Source organism: Sapajus apella, unplaced genomic scaffold (genome assembly GCF_009761245.1).
Source record: "Sapajus apella isolate SASKATOON/1434 unplaced genomic scaffold, GSC_monkey_1.0 scaffold149, whole genome shotgun sequence".
In the NCBI taxonomy this organism is placed as follows: Eukaryota; Metazoa; Chordata; class Mammalia; order Primates; family Cebidae; genus Sapajus; species Sapajus apella.
The window spans coordinates 2,179,519-2,201,535 of record NW_022437089.1 but is presented as its reverse complement, the minus strand read 5'-3'; the positions used below and the strand labels follow the sequence as shown (position 1 = coordinate 2,201,535).

Here is a 22,017-nt window from a genome sequence, read left to right as displayed (position 1 = left end):
GATATTCAGATTTTGTTTCCTTTAGATAAATACCCAATACTATTATAGGATTGCTTGGTTATATGGTAATTCTATTTTTAGTTATTTGAAACATCTCCACACTGTTTCCATAATTATTGTGCTAATTCCACCAGCAGATCAGAGTTCCCTTTTATTGACAGCCTCATCAACGTTTGTTCATTTCTTGTTTTTTAAATAATAGTCTTCCTAGCTGGGGTATGATGATATCTCATTGCAGTTTTAATTTGCATTTCCCTGATGATTAAGGATGTTGAGCATTTTTTTTTCCTACAGCTGATGGCAATTTGTATGTCTTTTTAAAAGAAATGTATATTCATATCTTTTGTCCGCTTTTTAAAAATTATACTTTTAATTTCTCGGATACATGTGCAGAACGTACAGGTTTGTTGCATAGGTATGCACGTGCCAGGGTAGTTTGCTGCACCCATCAACCCATCATCTACATTAGGTCTTTCTCCTAATGTTATCCCTCCCCTAGGCCCCTCCACCCTAACAGGTGCTGGTGTGTGATTTTCCCCTCCCTGTGTTCATGTGTTCTCATTGTTCAATTCCCACTTATGACTGAGAACATGCAGTGTTTTGTTTTCTGTTCTTGTGTTAGTTTGCTGAGAATGATGGTTTTCAGCTTTATTCATGTCCCTGCAAAGGACATGAACTCATCCATTTCTATGGCTGCATAGTATTCCATGATGTATATGTGCCACATATTCCAGTTAGCAATTCTTCTAACCTTTTTTCAACGTTCTTAGCTACCTTTCATTGGGTTGGACTATGCTCCTTTAGCTCAGAGGAGTTTTGTTATTACCCGCCTTCTGAAGCCTGCTTCTTTCAATTTGTCAAACTCATTCTCCGTCCAGTTTTGTTCCCTTGCTGGTAAGGTGTTGTGCTCCTTTGGAGGAGAAGAGGCATCCTGGTTTTTCGAATTTTCAGTCTTTTTGTGCTGGTTTTTTCTCATCTTTGTGGGCTTATCTACCTTTGGCCTTTGATGTTGGTGAACTTCGGATGGGGTTTCTGGGGCTTCTGTGTGGACATCTTTTTTGTTGATGTTGATGCTATTCCTTTCTCTTTGTTAGTTTTCCTTCTAACAGTCAGTCCCCTCTGCTGCAGGTCTATTGGAGTTTGCTGGAGGCCCACTCCAGACCCTGTTTCCCTGGGTATTACCAGCAGAGATTGCAGAACAGCAAAGATTGCTGCCTGTTCCTTCCTCTGGAAGCTTCATCCCAGCAGGGAACCTGCCAGATTCCAGCTGGAGCTCTCCTGTACAAGTTGTCTGTTGCCCACTGCTAGGAAGTGTCTTCCAGTCAGGAGGCATGGGGGTCAGGGACCCACTTAAGGAGGCAGTCTGTCCCTTAGCAGAGCTTGAGTGCTGTGCTGGGAGATCTGCTGCTCTCTTCAGAGCTGACAGGCAGGAACATTTAAGTATGCTGATGCTGCACCCACAGCCACCCCTTTCCCCATGTGCTCTGTCCCAGGGAGATGGGAGTTTTTTCTATAAGCCCCTGACTGGGGCTGCTGCCTTTCTTTCAGAGATGCCCTACCCAGAGAGGAGGAACCTAGAGAGGCATTCTGGCTACAGAGGCTTTGCTGAGTTGTATTGGGCTCCACTCAGCATTTCCTGGTGGTTTCGTGTACATGGTGAGGGGAAAATCACCTACTCAAGCCTCAGTAATGGTGGACGCCCCTCCCCCACCAAGCTGGAGCATCCCAGGTCAACTTTAGCCTGCTGTGCTATCAGCAAGAATTTCAAGCCAGTGGATCTTAGCTTGCTGGGCTTTGTGATGGTGGGATCTGCTGAACAAGACCACGTCTACCTGGCTTCAGCCTCCTTTCCAGGGGAATAAATGGTACTGTCTCATTCCAGGCACCACTGGTGTAAGAAAAAAACTCCTGCAGCTAGCTCAGTGCTGCCCAAAACAGCTGCCCAGTTTTGTGCTTGAAACCCAGGGCACTGGTGGCATAGGCACCGGAAGGAGTCTCCTGGTCTGTGGGTTGTGAAGACCATGAGAAAAGTGAAGTATCTGGGCCAGACTGCACCATTCCTCAGGGCTTTCCTTGGCTAGAAGAGGGAGTTCCCTGACCCCTTGCACTTCTCTGGTGAGGTGTTGACCCACCCTGCTTCTGCTCACCTTTTGTGGGCTGTACCCACTGTCTAACCAGTCCCAGTGAGGTGAGCCAGTTACCTCAGTTGGAAATGCAGAAATCACCTGCCTTCTGCATTGATCGCACTGGGAGCTGCAAACTGGAGCTGTTCCTATGTGGCCATCTTGCCAGCCACCCGCTTCATCCACTTTTTAATGGGATTTTTTTTTCTTATTGTTGAGTTCTTTCTAGATTCTGGATATTTGTCCCTTGTTGGATGAATACTTTGCAAATATTTTCTCCCATTTAACAGATTGTCTTTTCACTCCATTGATTGTTTCTTTTGTTGTACAAATGCTCTGTAGTTTAATAAAGTCTAATTTGTAAGTTTTTATTATAATTGTCTGTGCCTTTAAGGACTTAGCCATGAAATCTTTACCTAGACCAATGTTTTCCCTATAGTTTGGTCTACTACTTAAATGGCTCTGGGTCATGCTTAAGACTTTAATCCTTCTTGACTTAATTTTTTATATGGAGAGAGAAAGAGGCCCAGTTTTATTCTTCTGCATATGGGTGTCCAATTTCTTTCAGAATCATTTATTGAAGAGGGTTTCCTTTCACCAGCGTAAGTTGGTACTTTTGTCAAAAATCAGTTGGATGTAAGTAGGTGGATTTATTTCTAGACTCTCTATTCTTTTCCATTTGTCTATGTGTCATTTGTTTTTTTGATTTTACCAATACCATGCTGTTTTAGTCACTATAGCCTTGTAATGTAATTTGAAGTCAGGTCATGCCTGAAGTCATGCTTCCATCTTTGTCCTTTTTGCTTAGTATTGCTTTGGCTATTTGGGCTCTGTTTTGGTTCCATACAAATTTTAAGATTGTTTTCACTAATTATGTGTAAAATCGCCATATTTTGATAGGGATTGCACTGAATCTGTAGATTGGTTTGGGTAATGTGGTAATATCAACTCTTCCAATATATAAGCATGGGATGCTTTTCCAATTGTTTTGTTCTCTTAAATTTTTTTCAGTATTTTGTAGTTTTTCTGTAGAGATTTTTCACCTCGATTAAATTTATTCCCAAGTATTTTACTTTTTGTAGCTATCATCAATGGGATTGCCTGCTTTCTTTCTTGGCTAGATCATTGTTGGCATATATAAACACTACTGATTTTTGTATGTTGACTTTGTATCCTAAAATGTTACTTTATTTATCAAGTGTAGGAGTTTTTTAGTAGAGTCTCTAGATTTTTTTAGATACAAGATCATATCCTCAGCAAAGAGGGATGATTTGACTTTCTTGTTTCCAATTTGGATGCATTTTATTTCTTTCTCTTGCTTGGTTGCTCTGGCTAGCACTTCCAGTATTGTGTTGAATAGGAGTGGTGAAAGGGAGCATTTTTGTTTTCTTTTTCATTTCTTAGAGGTAACGCTTTTAACTTTTTCCCATTTGGTATGATGCTAACTGTGGGCTTGTTATATATGACCTTAATGTTTTTGAGGTATATTCCTTCTATACTAGTTTGTTGAGAGTTTTTATCATGAAAGGATGTTGAATTTTATCAAATTCTTTTTCTGCATCTATTCAGATGACCACATAATTTCTGTTTATTCTGTTGATGGGTTGTATCATGTATATTGGTTTACATATGTTGAACCATCATTCCATCCCTGGAATAAATCCCACTTAATTGTGGCGTATTATCTTTTTGATATGCTGTTGGATTTTGTTTGCTAGTATTTTGTTGAGGATTTTTGCATCTGTGTTCATCAGAAATATCAGCCTTTACTTTTCTTTTACTGTTACGACTTTGCCAGATTTTTGTATCAAGGTAATTCTGGCCTCATTAAATGGGTTACGGATAGTACTCTCCTCTTCAATTTTTTAGAATAATTTCAGGAGGGTTAATATTAGTTGTTCTTTATACACTTGGTAGAATCCATCTGTGGATCCATCTGGTCCTGAGCTTTCTTTGGGAGACTGTTTATTACTGGTTCAATCTCACTATTTGTTATTGATCTGTTGAGCCTATATATTTCCTCCTGGTTCAACTTTGACACATAGTATATGTCAAGGGATTTAATCCATTTCCCCTAGGTTTTCCAGTTTGTTAGTGTATAGAGGTTCTTAATAGTCTCTGATTGCCTTTTGTATTTCTGTGGTAGCAGTTGTAATATCTCCTTTTTCATTTCTAATTTTGTTTATTTGGGTCTTCTCTCTTTTTTTATTTGTTTAGTGAGTTGTTTATAAATCTTGTTTATCTTTTCAAAAAAACCAAATTTTCATTTTGTTGATCTTTGTATTTTTTGAGTCTCTATTTGATTTAATTCTGCTCTTGCCTTAACTATTTGTTCTCTTTCTACTAATTTTGGGTTTTGTTCATATTTTTCTAGTTCCTTGAAGTGCATTGTTATGTTATTTATTTGAAATATTTATACTTCTTTCACATAGACATTTATTGCTATAAACTTTCCTCCTAGTACTGCTTTTGCCGGTAGTTTTAGGTATGTGTTGTTTTTATTTTCATTTGTTTCAAGAAATTTTTTGCTCTCCCTAATTTATTTGTTGACTCAATGCCATCTAGGAGCTTTTTATTTAATAACCATGGATTTTTAGAGTTTTTAAATTTCTTCTTGCTATTGATTTCTAGTTTTATTTCATTTTGGTCTGAAATGATACTTGATATGACTTCAATTTTTAAAAATTTGTTGAGACTTGTTTTGTAGCCAGCATATGGTCTATCCTGAAGAGTGTTTCATGTACCTGTGGGAAGAATGTTCATTCTGTAACTGTTGGATGAAATGCTCTTTAATAGCTGTTAAGTCCATTTGGTCTAAGGACCAGTTTACCAGTTTAAATCCAATGTTTCTATGTTGATTTTCTGTCTAGATGGTATGTCTAATGCTGAGAGTGGAGTGTTAACATTCTCCATTATTATTGTGTTGGAATCTTTCTTTCCCTTTATATCTAGTAATATCTGCTTTGCGAATCTGTGTGCTCCAGGATTGAGTGCATATATGCACTCAAAACATACACAACATTTTGTTTTCATATATGCACTCAATCCTGGAGCACATGGATTCATAAAGCCTGTGTGTGTGTGTGTGTGTGTGTGTGTGTGTGTAAATTTATATCCTCTTGCTAGATTCATTAATTTACCATTATGTAATGACCTTGTCTTTCTTTTTACTGTTTTTCACCTAAAGTGTGTTTTATCTAAGTATAGCTACTCCTGCTTACTTTTAGTTTCCATTTGCATGTAATATCTTTATTATTCCCCTTTACTTTCTCTAGATATGTACTTAAAGGTAAAGTGCTTTTCTCGGAGGCAGCATACAGTTGGAGCACGTCTTTAAAATTCATTCAGCCAGTCTATATTTTTAAATGGAGAATTTAGCCCACTTGCATTCAAGGTTATCAGTGATATGTGAGGTTTTGTTCTTGTCATATTGTTAACTGTTTTCTGATTGTTTTGTATATTTTTTGTTCCTTTTGTTTTATTGTTTTTTTATTTTGGAGTGGTTATTTTCTATAGTGGTATCATTTGAGGCCTTTCCCTTTTCCTCATTTGTGTGTAGGGTTTACTAGTAAGTTTTATTCTTTGGTTTGTTTTCATGATGGTAAATACTATCATTTTGCTTTCAGGTTTAAGACTCGGGCATTTCTTGTAGGGCTCGTCTAGTAGTGAAAAATTCTCTCAGCATTTGCTTCTCTGAAAAAGACTTCATTTATGAGGGAAATCATAAATTTCCCTTCTTTTTTATATTATACTTTAAGTTCTGGGGTACATGTACAAAACGTGCAGGTTTGTTACATAGGTATACATGTGCCATGGTGATCTGCTGCATCCATCCCCCCATCTACATTAGGTATTTCTCCTAATGTTAGCCCTCCCCAATCCCTGCATTCCCTGCTATCCCTCCCCTAACCGCCCCCCCCCACAGACCCCGGTGTGTGGTTTTCCCCTCCTTGTGTCCATGTGTTCTCCTTGTTCAACACCCACTTGTGAGTGAGAACTTGTGGTGTTTGGTTTTCTGTTGTAGTGTCAGTTTGCTGAGAATGATAGTTTCCAGCCTCATCCATGTCCCTGCAAAGGACATGAACTCATCCTCTTTCTGTGGCTGCACAGTACTTCATGATGTAAATATGCCACATTTTCTTTATCCAGTTTATCATTGATGGGCATTTGGGTTAGTTCTAAGTCTTTGCTATTGTGAACGGTGCCACAATAAACATACGTGTGCATGTGTCTTTATAGTTGAATGTTTTATAATCCATTGGGTATATAACCAGTAATGGGATTGCTGGATCCAATGGCATTTCTAGTTCCAGACCCTTGAGGAATCGCCACACTGGCTTCCACAATGGTTGAACTAATTTACAGTGTCACCAACAGTGTAAAAGCATTCCTATTTCCCCACATTCTCTCCAGCATGTTTTGTTTCCTGATTTTTTATTGATTGCCATTCTAACTGGCCTAAGATGTTATCTCAATGTGGATTTGATTTGCATTTCTCTAATGAACAGTGATGGTGAGCTTTTTTTCATATGATTGTTGACTGCATAAATGTCTCCTTTTGAAGAAAGAAGACTGTTCTTACCCTTCACCAACTTTTTGATGGGGTTGTTTGTTTTTTTCTTGAAATTTGTTTAAGTTCTTGGTGGATTCTGATAATTAGCACTTTGGCTGTTGGGTAGATTGCAAAAAATTTTTCCCATTCTGCTGGTTGCTGGTTGATTCTAATGATAGTTTATTTTGCTGTGCAGAATCTCTTAAGTTTAATTAGATCCCATTTGTCTATCTTGGCTTTTGTTGCCATTGCTTTTGGTGTTTTAGTCATGAGGTCCTTGCCCATGCCTATGTCCTGAATTGTATTGCCTAGGTTTTCTTCTAGGGTTTTTATGATATTGGGTCTTATGTTTAAATCTTTAATCCATCTTGAGTTAATTTTTCTATAAGGTGTAAGGAAGGGATCCAGTTTCAGCTTTCTGCACATGGCTAGCCAGTTTTCCCAAGACCATTCATTAAACAGGGAATCCTTTCCCCATTGCTTGTTTCTGTCAGGTTTGTCAAAGATCACATGGTTGTAGATGTGTCGTGTTACTTCTGAGGCCTCTGTTCTGTTCCATTGGTCTATATCTCTGTTTTGGTACCAGTATCATACTGTTTTGATTACTGTAGCTTTGTAGTGTAGTTTGAAGTCAGGTCACGTGATGCCTCCAGCTTTGTTTTTGTGCTTTCTTTCTTTCTTAATTTCTCTTTCCTTCCTTCCTTCCTTCCTTTTTCTTTCTTTCTTCCTTTCTTTCTTTTTCTTTATTTTTTCTCTTTCTTTCCTTCTTTGTTTTGTTCCCTTAGGATTGTCTTATCTATACAGACTCTCTTTTGGTTGCATATGAAGTTTAAGGTGTTTTTTTTCCAATTCTGTGAAGAAAGTCAATGGTAACTTGATGGGGATGGCATTGAATTTATAAATTACTTTGGGAAATATGGCCATTTTCACAATAGTGATTCTTGCGAACCAAGAACATGGGATGTTTTTTCATCTGTTTGTGTCCTCTCTTATTTCCTTGAGCAGTGGTTTGTAATTCTCCTTGAAGAGGTCCTTCACATCCTTTGTTAGTTGTATTCCTAGGTATTTTGTTCCCTTTGTAGGAATTGTGAATCGGAATTCACTCATGATTTTGCTGTTTTTCTGTTTCTGGTGTATACTAAGGCTTGTGATTTTTGCACATTGATTTTGTATCCTGAGAATTTGCTGAATTTGCTTATCAGCTTAAGGAGATTTAGGGCTGAGATGATGGGGCCTTCTAAGTATACAATCATGTAATCTGCAAATACAGCTAATTTGATTGCACTGTGGCCTGAGAGACTGTTATTATTTCAGTTCTTTTGCATTTGCTGTGGAATGATTTACTTCCAATTATGTGGTCAGTTTTAGAGTAAATGTGATGTGGTTCTGAGAAGAATGTATATTCTGTGGATTTGAAGGAGAGCGTTCTATAGATGTCTATTAGATCTGCTTGGTCCACATCTGAGTTCAAGTCTGGATTTCTTTGTTAATTTTGTCTTATTGATCTTTCTAATATTGACAGTGGAGGGTTAAAGTCTCCCACTATTATTGAGTGGGAGTCTAAGTCTCTTTTTAGGCCATTAAGAACTTGCTTTATCCGAGATGGCCAAATAGGAACAGCTCCGGAGTGCAGTTCCCAGCAAGAGCAATGCAGAGGGTGAGTGCCCACTGCATTTCCAAACAAATGTTCACTGCCCACAGACCAGAAGATTCCTGGGCCGAAAAGCACCACCAGTTTTCAGCACAGTGGTTTCAGCTGGTGCTGGGTTGGCGCATAGGAACTCACAAACATCTGGGTGACCATTTCAACTGGCACCTGGAATGCCTGGGAGACAGAGCCACTCATTCAACTGAAAGGGAAGTGGCAGAGACAGGGAACCAGGTGATCTGGCTCAGCGAGTACCACTCACACAAAACAAGCAATCTGAAATGATTTGGATTGAGAGTTTAACAGCAAGCGCAGCTGGACCCAGCATGATCAAGGTCAGTGGGGGGAAAGGCCACCACCACTATCGAGGCAGTCCGCCACTACTGAGGCAGTTCGCACAGCACCTGAGCAGACGCTGTGGCAGCTCAGCAATGCCTCTGCTGGCAGACTGTGACTAGACTACTGTGTGCTGGGCAGGACATCTATGAAAAAAGGCAGCAGCATGACAGGAACTTATAAATAAAGCTGACATTCCTAGGACAGAACACCTGGGAAAAAAAGTGATTATGAGTTTCACTGCAGCAGACTTAAAAATACCTGCCCAGCAGCTCTACATGGAACAGTGAAGGTCTTAGCACATCACATGAGCTCCTTTAAAGGACAGACTCTCTCCTCAAGCGGCTCCCCAATGCCCATATACCAAAAGAGACACCTCATAAAGGAAAGCTCAGGGGGACATCTGGCAGGTACACTTCTGGGCCAAAGATAACAGAGGAAGAAACTGGCAGCAACCCTTAATGTTCCGCAGTCCCCACAGGTGATCCCCAGGCAGCAGGGTCTGCAGTGGAACTCCAGCAGTTCTGCAACAGAGGGCCCTGACTGTTAGAAAGAAAACTAAGAAACAAAGAAATAACTTCATCATGAACAAAAAGGATATCCACTCAGAGACCCCATCTGGAAGTCACCAAGTACAAAGACCACAGGTAGATAAAGCCACTAAAATAGGAAGAAACCAGTGCAAAAAGGATGAAAACACCAAAAAGAAGAACGCCTCTCCTCATCGAAAGGATCACAACTCCTCACCAGCTAGGATTCAAAGATAGATGGAGAATGAATCTGATGACTTGACAGAAACAGGCTTCAGAAGGTGGGTAATAACAAACTTCTCAGAGCTAAAAGAACATGTGCTAACCCAATGCAAATAAACTAAGAACCTAGGAAAAAGGTTAGATGAGATGCTACCTAGAATAAACAACTTAGAGAAGAATATAAATGACTTGATGCAGCCGAAAAACATAGCACGAGAACTTCACAAAGCATACACAAGTTTCAGTAGCTGAATCGATCAAGCAGAAGAAAGGATATCAGAGATTGAAGATCAATTCAATGAATTAAAATGAGAAGGCAGGAACAGAGAAAAAAGAGTGAAAAGAAATGAACAAAGCCTCCAAGAAATATGGGATTATGTGTAAAGACCTAATCTATGTTTGATAAGTGTACCTGAATATGATGGAGAGAATGAATCCAAGCTGGAAAACACTCTTCAGGATATGATCCAGGAGAACTTCCCCAACCTAACAAGCCAGGCCACCATTGAAGTCTAGGAAATGCAGAGAACACCACAATGATATTCCTCAAGAAGAGCACCTCCAAGGCATATGAACGTCAGATTCATCAGGGTTCAAATGCAGGAAAAAATGCCAAAGGCAGCCAGAGAAAAAGATCGGGTTACCCACAAAGGGAAGCCCATCAGACTTACAGTGGATCCCTCTGCAGAAACCCTACAAGCCAAAAGAGAGTGGGGGCCAATATTCAACATCATTAAAGAAAATAACTTTCAACCTAGAATTTCATATCAAGCCAAACTAAGCTTCATAAGTGAAGGAGAAGGAGAATCCCTTATGGACAAGCAATTGCTGAGAGACGTTGTCACCACCAGGCCTGCCTTACAAGAGCTCCTGAAAGAACCACTAAACATGGAAAGGAGCAACCAGTACCAGCCACTCCAAAAATGTACCAAATGTTAAAGACCATTGACACAATGAAAAACATACATCAACTAAAGGGCAAAACATCCAGCTATCATCAAAATGGCAGGATCAAACTCAAACATACCAATATTAACCTTAAATGTAAATGGGCTAAATGACCCAATCAAAAGACACAGACTGGCAAATTGGATAAAAAGTCAAGACCCATCGTTGTGCTGTATTCAGGAAAACCATCTCATGTGCAAGGACACACATAGGCTAAAAATAAAGGGTTGAAGGAAGATTTATCAAGCAAATGGAGAGCAAAAAAAAGCAGGAGTTGTAATCCTAGTCTCTGTTAAAATGGACTTTAAACCAACAAAGATCAAAAGAGGCAAAGAAGGACATTACATAATGGTAAAAGGATCAATGCATCAAGAAGAGTTAACAATCCTAAATATATATGCACCCAATACAGGAGCACCCATATATATAAAGCAAGTTCTTATTGACCTACAAAGAGACTTTAGACCCCCACACAATAGTAGTGGGAGATGTTAACACTCCACTGTCAATAGACAGATAAACGAAACAGAAAATTATCAGGGATATCCAGGACTTGAACTCAGATCTGCACAAAGCAGACCTAATAGATACCTTCAGAAATCTCCACCCCAAATCCACAGAATATTCATCCTTCTCATAGACCATACAGTGGGAAGTTAATCACTCCTCATAAAATGCAAAAGAATGGAAATCATAATGAACAGTCTCTCAGACCACAGGGCAATCAAATTAGACCTCAGGATTAAGAAACTAACTCAGAACCACACAGCTTCATGGAAGCTGAACAACTGGCTCCTGAATGTTGACTAGATAAACAATGAAATGAAGGCAGAAATAAAGATGTTCCTTGAAATCAATAAGAATGAAGGCACAATGTACCAGAATCTCTAGGGACACAGTTAAAGCTGTGTCTAGAGGGAAATTGATAGCAGTAAATGCCCACATGAGAAGTGAGGAAAGATCTAAAATTGACACTCTATCACCAACATTGAAAGCCAGAGGAGCAAGATAAAAAAAAACTTAAAAGCTAGCCAAAGACAAGAAATAACGACTATCAGAGCAAAACTGAAGGAGATAGAGACACAGAAAAAAAGCCTTTCAAAAAATCAATAAATCCAGTAAGTGTCTTTTGGAAAAGATCAACAAAATAGACTGCTAGCCAGATTAATAAAAAAGAAAAGGGAGAACAATCAAATAGATGCAATAAAAAACAGTAAAGGGGATATCACCACTGATTCCACAGAAATACAAACCACAATCAGAGATGACTACAAACAATTCTATGTACATAAACCAGTAAACCTGGAAGAAATGGATAAATTCCTGGGCACTTACACCCTCTCATGCATAAACCAGGAAGAAGTCGAAACCTTGAATGGACCAATAACAAGGGCTGAAGTTGAAGCAGCCATTTATAGCCTTCCAACCAAAAAAAATCCAGATCCAGATGTGTTCACAGCTGAATTCTACCAGATGTACAAAGAGAACCTGGTACCATTCCTTCTGAAACTATTCCAAACAATACAGAAAGAGGGGATCCTTCCCAAATAATTTTATAAGACCAACATCATCCTGATAGCAAAACCCAGCAGAGACTCAACAAAAAAAGAAAATTTCAGGCCAATATCCATGATGAACATAGATGCAAAAATATTAAATAAAATCCTGGCAAACTGATTGCAACAGCACATCAAAAAGCTTATTAATCATGATCAAGTAGGCTTCATTCCAGGGATGAAGGCTGGTTCAACATACTCAAGTCAATAAATGTAATCCACCACATAAACAGAACCAAAGACAAAAACCACATGATTATCTCAATAAATGCAGAGAAAGCCTTTGACAAAATTCAACAGCCCTTTATGCTAAAAACTCTCAATAAACTAGGTATTGAAGGAACATATCTCAAAACAACAAACACTATTTACAACAAACCTACAGCCAATATCATACTGAATGGGCAAAAACTGAAAGCATTTCCTTTGAAATCCAGCACTGGACAAGGATGCCCTCTCTCACCACTTCTATTCAATATGGTATTGGAAGTTCTAGCCAGAGCAATTAGGCAAGAAAAAAAAAAAAAATAAAGGGTATTCAATTAGGAAAAGAGGAAGTCAAATTGTCTCTATTTGCAAACAACATGATTGTATATTTAGAAGACCCCATCATCTCAGCCCAAAATCTCCTTAAACTGATAAGCAACTTCAGTAAAATCTCAGAAGACAACACCAATGTGCAGAAATCACAAGCATTTCTAGACACCAATAACAGACTAACAGAGAGCCAAATCATGAGCAAACTCCCATTCACAATTGCTACAAAGAGAATAAAATACCTAGGAATACAACTAACAAAGAATGTTAAGAACCTCTTCAAGGAGAACTACACACCACTGCTCAAAGAAAATAAGAGAGGGCACAAACAGGTGGAAAAACATTCCATGCTCATGTTTAGGAAGAATCAATATGAAAATGGCCATACTGCCCAAAGTAATTTGTAGATTCAATACTATTCCCATTGAGCTACCAATGACCTTCTTCACAGAACTGGAGAAAACCACCTTAATCTTCATATGGAACCAAAAGAGAGCCCTCATAGCCAAGAGAATCCTAAGCAAAAAGAACAAAGCTGGAGGCATCACACTACCTGATTTCAAACTACACTGCAATGCTACAGTAATCAAAACAGCATGGTACTGGTACTAAAACAGATATAGACCAACGGAACAGAACAGAGGCCCTGCAGGCAACACCATACATGTACAACCATGTGATCTTTGACAAACCTGACAAAAACAAGCAATTGGGAAAGGATTCCCTATTTAATAAATGGTGTTGGGAAAAGTGGCTAGCAGTGTGCAGAAAGCAAAAACTGGACCCCTTCCTCACACCTTACACTAAAATTAACTCCAGATGGATTAAAGACCTAAACATATGACCTAACACCATAAAACCCTAGAAGAAAACCTAGGCAAAACCAGTCAGGACATAGGCATAGGCAAGGACTTCATGACTAAAACACCAAAAGCATTCACAACAAAAGCCAAAATAGACAATTAGGACCTAATTAAGCTCCAGAGCTTCTGTACAGCAGAATAAACAATCATTAGAGTGAACCGGCAATCAACAGAATGAGAAACAATTTTTGCAATTTACCCATCTGACAAAGGACGAATATGCAGAATCTACAAAGAACTAAAACAGATTTACTAGAAAAAAAAAAAGAGACTCATTCAAAAGTGGGTGAAGGATATGAAAAGACATTTTTCAAAAGAAGACATATATGAGGCCAACAAACATTTAAAAATGCTCATCACCACTGGTCATTAGAGAAATGCAAATCAAAACCATATTGAGATACCACCTCACGCCAGTTAGAATGGCGATTATTAAAAAATTGGGAGACAACAGATGCTGGAAAGGATGTGGAGAAATAGGAACACTTTTACACTGTTGATGGGAGTGTAAACTAGTTCAACCATTGTGGAAGACAGTGTGATGCTTCCTCAAGGACCTAGAAATAGAAATTCCATTTGATCCAGCAATCCCATTACTGGGTATAGCAAAGACCTGGAACTAACCCAAATGCTCATTGATAGACCATACCAGGAAAATGTGACACATATACGCCATGGAATACTATGCAGCCATAAAAAATGGTGAGTTTGTGTCCTTGTAGGGACATGGATGAATCTGGAAACCATCATTCTCAGCAAACTGACACAACAGAAAATGAAACATCGCATGTCCTCACTCCTAGGTGGGTGTTGAACAATGAGAAAACGGACACAGGGAGGGGAGCATCACACACTGGGGTCTGTTGGGGGGACCAGGGGAGGGACAGCATGGGGGTGGGGAGGTCAGAGAGGGATAACATGGAGAGAAATGCCAGATGTAGGTGACGGGGGAATGGAGGCAGCAAACCACATTGCCATGTGTGTACCTTTCCAACAATCCTGCATGATCTGCACATGTACCCCAGAGCCTAAAGTACAATTAAAAAGAAAAAGAACTTGCTTTATGCATCTGGGTGCTCCTGTATTGGGTGCATATATATTATGATAGGTAGCTCTTCCTGTTGCCTTGATCCTTTTACCATTACATAATGCCTTTTTTTTGTCTCTTTTGATCTTTGTTGTTTTAAAGTCTGTTTTATCAGAGACTAGGATTGCAATCTCTGCTTTTTTTTTTTTTTTTTTCTGCTCTGCATTTGCTTGGTAAGTCTTCCTCCATCACTTTATTTTGAGCCTATATGTGTCTTTGCACGTGAGCTGGGTCTCCTGAATATAGCACACCAATGGGTCTTGACTCTTTATCCAATTTTCCAGTCTGTGTCTTTTGTTCTGGGCATTTAGCCCATTTACATTTAGGGTTAATATTGTTATGTGTGAATTTGATCCTGCCATTTTGATGCTTTGCTAGTTGTTTTGCCAGGTAGTTGATGCAGTTTTTTCGCAGTGTCAATGGTCTTTACAGTTTGGTATGTTTTTGCAGTGGCTGGTACTGGTTGTTCCTTTCCATGTTTAGTGTTTACTTCAGGAGGTCTTGTAGGGCTAGCCTGGTGGTGACAAAATCTCTCATCATTTGCTGACCTGTAAAGGATTTTATTTCTCCCTTACTTATGAAGTTTAGTTTGGCTGGATATGAAATTCTGGGTTGAAAATTCTTTTCTTTAAGGATGTTGAATATTGGTCCCCACTATCTTCTGGCTTGTAGGGTTTCTGCTAAGAGATCCACTGTGAGTCTGATGGGCTTTGCTTTCTGGATAACCCTACGTTTCTATGTCTGCCTTTAGCATTTTTTCCTTCATTTCAACCCTGCTGAATCTGAAGATTATGTGCCTTTGGGTTGCTCTTCTCAAGGATTATCTTTGCATTGTTATCTGTATTCCCTGGAATTGAATGTTGGCCTGCCTTGCTAGGTTGGGGAAGTTCTCCTGGATAATATCCTGAAGAGTGTTTTCCAGCTTGGTTTCATTCTCCCTGTCACATTCAGGTACACCAATAAGACATAGATTTGGTCTTTTTACATAATCTCATATTTCTTGGAGGCTTTGTTCATTTCTTTTTACTCTTTTTCTGTGTTCTTGCCTTCTCATTGTATTTCATTGAGTTGATCTTCAGTCTCTGATATCCTTTCTTCTGCTTGATTGGTTCAGCTATTGAAACCTGTGTATACTTCACAAAGTTCTCATGCTGTGTTTTTCAGCTCCATCAAGTTGTTTGTTTTCCCCACACTGGTTATTCTGGTTAGCATTTCATCTAACCTTTTCTCAAGGTTCTTAATTTCCTTGCATTGGGTTAGAACATACTCCTTTAACTGGTGATGTTTGTTATTACCCACCTTCTGAAGCCTGCTCCTATCAATTCCTCAAACTCATTCTCTAACCAGTTTTGTTCCCATGCTGATGAGTCTTTCCATCTTCATGGATTTATCTGCCTTGGGGCTTTGGTTTGAAGTTGATGACTTTTGAATGGAGTTTCTGAGTGGATGTCCTTTCTGTTGATGTTGAAGCTATTTCTTTCTGTTTTTTTAGTTTTCCTTTTAACAGTCATGCTCCTCTGCTGCAGGTCTGCTGAAGGTTCACTACAGACCCTGTTTGCCTGGGAATCATCTGTGGGGGCTGCAGAACAGCAAAGACTGCTGCCTCTTCCTTCCTCTGGTAGCTTCATTACAGAAGTGTACCTGCCAGATGCCAACCAGAGCTCTCCTGTATGTGGTATCTATTAGGATAAATGGGGGACAGGGAGCCACTTGAGCAGACAGTCTGTTTCTTATCAGAGCTCAGGTGCTGTGCTGTGAGCTCCGTTGGTCCCTTCAGAGTGGCTGGGCAGGGATGTGTAGGTCTGCTCAAGCAGGACCCACACTGCCCCTTTTCCCAGATCCTCTGCCCCAGGAAGGTGTGGGCTTTATTTACAAGTTCCTCATTGGCTGCTCCCTTTTTTCAGAGATGCCCTGCGCAGCAAGAAGGGAGTGTAGTCACAATCTGCTTGTAGAGGTTTTGCAGAACTGTCTTGGGCTCTGCCTGGTTGCTGTGTAAACTTCCCAGTGACTTTGTTTGCACAGGCAAGTTTAGAACCACCTACCCAAGCCTCAGTAATGGCAGACGCCCCTCCCACCACTGATCTCAAATGTGCCAGATTGAGATAAGACTGCTGTGCTGGCTGCAAGAATTTCAAGCTAGTGGATCTCAGCTTGCTGGTTTTCATGGGGGTGGGACCTACTGAGCCAGATCACTTAGACTCCCTGGGTTCAGCTCCTATTTTTTCAAGCTAATGAGTGGTTCTGTTTCTCCTGTGGCTACCACGGCCACCTAGTTTTGTGCTGGAAACCCGAGGTGCTGGTGTTATAGGCAGGGAATCTTGCCTAGAGGGAATCTTCTGGTCTGTGGGTTGTGAAAACCGTGGGAAAAGCACAGTATCTAAGCCAGAGTGCCTGAGTGTTTGGAAAAGTCCCTAATTGCTTCTCTTGGCTATAAGAGTGAGTTTTCTGGTCCCTTTTGCTTCTCAGGTGACGCAACGCCCCACCCTGCTTTGGTTTGCCCTCCTTGGGCTACTTGCAGTGTCTAACCAATCCCAATGACATTAGCCTGGTACCTTAGTTGGAAATGTAAAGATCACTTGATATCTGGATTGCTCTTGCTGGGAGCTGCAGACTTGAACTGTTCCTATTCAGCCATCTTGGCAGAAGTCCCAATTTCCCCTCATTTATGAGTGAAACGTTGCTGCAGATAGTATCCTTGACTGGCAGGTTTTTTTTTTTTTTTTTTTTTTTTTTCCAGCACATTGAATATATCATCTCATTCTTTCCTGTCCTGTAAGACTTCTGCTGAGAAATTTGCTGTTAATCTGATGAGAATTCCTTTATTTGTGGCTACACATTTTTCTCTTGCTGTTTTTAGAATCCTGTCTTATCTTTAACCTTAGAGAGACTGACTATAATTTGATGGGGAGAAAATCTTTATGCATTGTGTCTCTGGGGATGTTTGAGCCCCATATAGACATATGGATGTCTAAGTCTCTTGTTAGACTTATGAAGTTTTCACCTATTAGTTCATTAAATAGGTTTCCATCATTGTGTTCTCCCTTCAGCCTTGAGAACTCTGATAATTAAAAATTTTAAAAAGATTTTATCACTTTATGGTGTCCCAAATGTCATGAAGGCTTTGTTCATTTTTTTTTAATTCCTTTTTAAAAATTTTTTTCTGACTGGATTATTTCAAAAGACCTGTCTTCAAGTTCTGAAATTCTTTCTTCTGATGGACCTAATCTACTGTTGTAGCTATCAAATGTATCTTATGCTTTATTCAATGAATTCTTCAGTTTCAGAGTTTTTGTTTCATTCTTTTAAAAAATATATCTATTTAGAAAATTTCTAATTCATATCTTGAATTGTTTTTCTGATCTCTTTTTATTGTTTTTCAGATTTCTCATTTATCTTGCCAAGCGTCTTGAAAATTTGTATGTTCAATTTGTTATCTGGGATTTTTTGATTATCTTTTTGATTGGGATCTGTTGCTGGAAAGTCATTGTAAATTTTTTTATTTTCCTCTTTTTATTTGTATAAATTTATGGGATACAAGTGTAGTTTTGCTATATGGATATATTGTCTAGTAATGAAGGGTGGGATTTTAGGGTAACCATCACCTGAAAAATGTGCATTGTACTCATTAAATAATTTCTCATCTGTCACTCCCCTCCTACCCTTCCAAGTCTCTGATATTTATCATTCCTCAATCTATGTCCATCTGTGCACATTACTTAGTTTCCACTTATGAGTGAGAACATGTGGCATTTTCTTTTCTGTTTCTGTGTTGTTTCACTTAAGATAATGGCATTCAGTTACATCCATGTTGCTGCAAAGGACAATTTTATTCTTTTTATGGCTGAATAGTATTTCATTTTGCATATGTACTACATTTTCTTTAGTCATCCATTAATGGACATTCAGGTTAATTCTATATCTTTGCTTTTGTGAATAATGCTTGATATGATTTGGCTATGTCCCCGCCCAAATCTCATCTTGAATCCCCACATGTGGTGGGAGTATGGGAGGGACCTGGTGGTAGGTAATTGAATTATGGGGGTGTGTCTTTCTCATGCTGTTCTCATGATAATGTGTAAGTCTCATGATATCTCATGGTTTTATAAATAGTAGTTTCCCATACTTACCTGGCAGGGGAGATGCCATGATCACGAAGGTGGTTTTCCCAGGGCGAGGCTTATCCATTGCACTCTGGATATGCTGACCCCTGCGATTTCCCCAAATGCGGGAAATTCGACTGCATAATTTGTGGTAGTGGGGGACTGTGTTCACTCTCTCCCTTGGTCTTTTAATTAAATATAAAAAAAAAAAAAGATAGAGTAGTTTCCCTGCACAAGCCCTCTTCTCTTGTTTGCTCCCATGTAAGATGTGCCTTTCACTTTCTGCTATGATTGTGAGGCCTCCCTAGTCATGTGGAACTGTAAGTCCATTAAACCTCTTTCTTTTGTAAATTGCTCAGTCTCAGGTATGTCTTCAACACTGTGAAAATGGACTAATACAATGCTGCAATAAACATACAAGTGCATGTATGCTTTTTATGTAATGGCTTTTTTTTTTTTTTTTTACCTTTGGGTAGATATCCGTTAGTGGGTTTGATGGATCAAATGGTAGTTCTATTTTTACTTATTTGAGAAATCTCCATACTATTTTCCATAGAGGTTATGTTAATTTACATTCCCATCAACAGTGCATAAGCATTCCCTTTTCTTAGATTCCTCACCAACATCTGTTCTTTTTTGACTTTTTAATAATAGCCATTCTGACTGGTGTAAGATGGTATCTCATTGTGGTTTTAATTTTCATTTCTCCAATGATTAGTGATGTTGAGCATTTTTTCATACGCCTGTTGGTCATTTGTATGTCTTTTTTTCAAAAATGTCTATTTATGTTCTTGATTCACTTTTTAATGGAATTATTTGTTCCTTTGTTGTTCTTGTTGAGTTGCTCATGTTCCTTGTAAATTTGAGTGCTGGCTGCTGAGAACTAGATGCATGTTGAATGCATAGTTTGCAAATATTTTTCCCCCATTCTGCAGGCTATCTGTTCACTTGGTTAATTATTTTGCTGTATAAGAGCTTCTTGATGCAGTCCCATTTGTCTATCTTTGTTTCTATTACATGTGATTTTGAGGTCTTAGTTATGAATTATTTGCCTAGCCCAATATCCAGCAGTTTCCCTTGTTTTTTTTTGCTAGCATTTTTATAGTTTCTGGTTTTACATTGAAGTATTTACTCCATCTTAAATTGATTTTTTTTATGTGATGAGAGATAGGAACCCAGCTTCATTCTTCTGCGTGTGGCAATCCAATTTTCCCAAGACCATTTATTGAAAGTGGTGTCCTATAAAGATGGAAACAATAGACAGACTGTGGGGACTGCTAGAGGTGGGAGAGAAAGGGGGGGCCAAAGGCTGAAAAACTACCTATTGGGTACTATGCTCATTACCTGCGTGACATATTTAGTCATACCCCAAACTTCAGCATTATATAATATACCTTTGTAACAAACCTGCACATGTAACCCTGATTTCAAAACAAATGTTGAAAAAGAAAAGAGTATTTTCCCCATTGCATGTTTTTGTCACCTTTGTCAAAGACCAGTTGGTTGTAGATATGTGGTTTTATTTCTGAGTTCTCTATTCTGTTCCATTGATTTGTGTGCCTGTTTTTATACCAGCACCATGCTGTTTGGTTCCTATAGCTTTGTACTATAATTTGAAGTCAGGTAATGAGATACCTCCATCTTTGTTATTTTTGCTTAAGATTCCTTTGGCTATTCGGGCTCTTTTTTGTTTACATATGAATTTTATAATTTCTTTTTCTAATTCTGTGAAAAATGATGTGGGTATCTTGATAGGGATTGCAATTAATCTGTAGGTCACTTTAAGCAGTATGGTCATTTTAACAATATTGATTCTTTTGACCCATGAGCATGGGACATTTTTCCGTGTGTGCTATCTACAGTTTCTTTTGTCCATGTTTTGTGGTTTTCCTTGTAGAGATTCTTGGTTAAATATATTCCTTAGTATTTTATTTTTTATAGCTATTGTAAATAGGATTTTCCTTTTGTTTCTCAGCTTGATCATTATTGGCATATAGAAATGCTACTACTTATGTATATTGATTTTGTTTCCTGAAAGTTTACTGACATCAAATCTACAAGTTTTTGGAGAAAGTCTTTAGGGTTTTCTAGGGTGAAGTTTTTCTGGGGCTGTGATGTGAAATGTGCCAGCTTTGGGGCCCATTGGGGGCAGCAGTGGGCTAGGTTTGCTTTTCCTTTAACCCCAGAGCGATATATTCTGGCTCTGGTGTTAACAGGTCAAGACAGGCCAATTCTTGGGCCTCCAGGTGGCTTGTTCAGATGTCAACAGTGACGGTGGTGGGTCAGGTTTGTGGGCAAGTTTTCAGGCCCCTGTACAGTGGGCATGATGTGGGTAATTGTAATAGCATTGATGGGGCATCCTCCTACAACCTAGGTGGTCCAAGCTCATCTTTGCCTTGGCAGCAATGGGTTGGGTGGGCCAATGCCCTGGCACACAGGTGATGTGTGTTGGTATTTGCCAGCGGTATTGGTAGTATTGGTATGTTGGGTCAGCCCAACCTCAGACCCAGGTATCACTGGTATGGACTGGGCTGAGAAATCCCCAGTCCTCTGGATAGTATACTTGAGTACTGGGGGCATAGGAGGGTAGTGTACTTGACCTCAGGTGCCCTGGTAGTGTATTCAGGCTATGGCTGTGATAAGCGGGGGCAGGGTTGTCTCCAGGCTCCTGGCAGGATGTTCAGGTGCAGGCAGTGGTGGCTGCACTGTGGGCCTGCCATCTGGGAGGTTGGGACCATTTTCGGTGTTGGCAGTACAAGGAGGCACTTATGGGGCACACAGCTCACTCATACCTTGCTCCTGAAGTCTACAGCAGCAGCAGCAGTAGAACCTTTCCTTGGGACATGTAAAAGTGCCAGGCCTCCCCCATCTCCTTCCTGGGCCTGGTGGTGGCAGTGGGAGCATTAGCCCCAGGGCAGGATGCAGTTCTTTGGGGGGCTGGGCTCTCAATGATGCCAGCAGTGATCCTGTCACCACATAGGGTGGAACCACAGTCAGTGGGAGCAGCAGAGACAGGCATCCTATGGTACATGGTTTCCTTGCTCTTTCATTCCACAGCAGCCTGCAGCAACAGCAGGGATGGGATTCATCCTCAGGGTGTGTGAAAGTGCCTGATCTCCTCTCTCCCTCCTTGGCTAGTGGCAGCAGCAGTGGCAGTAGCACCAGGGCTGGATGTGTTAAGGCAAAAATCGCAATTACTTTTACACCAACATAATAGTTGAGGGCTGAGCTGTCAGTATTATGCCATACTGTAGCTGTTTGTTGCTAAGGGGCCTAAGGGTCACAGCATGCACTCCCTCTGAAGCAATGACTTTGCACAGTCTTTAGGCAGCTCCCTATGTTAGTCTCAAGGCTTGCGAGGATCAAAGAGCTCTCCCGTGGCCAGGATTTTAAAAGTTTATGGTGGGAATATAGATCCCCTGCGATCCTTTCCCTCATGTCTGGGAGCATTTCCTGGCTCCCAGCTGATTCTGGTCAAGCAGGTACCCCCGCTCCCATCTTGCTCATTGCTTTTG

General features: G+C 39.8%; 1 protein-coding gene and 1 non-coding gene across 4 annotated transcripts in view; both read left to right on the top strand.

Annotated features, from left to right (window-relative positions):
- The window catches only part of TMLHE (trimethyllysine hydroxylase, epsilon), a 164,146-nt gene that overhangs the window by 32,626 nt on the left and 109,503 nt on the right, over positions 1-22,017 (top strand). The gene's annotated exons all lie outside the window — the stretch shown is intronic.
- LOC116541276 lies at positions 18,522-18,685 on the top strand. The gene has a single exon (XR_004264767.1). It is a non-coding gene; the product is annotated as a U1 spliceosomal RNA (small nuclear RNA).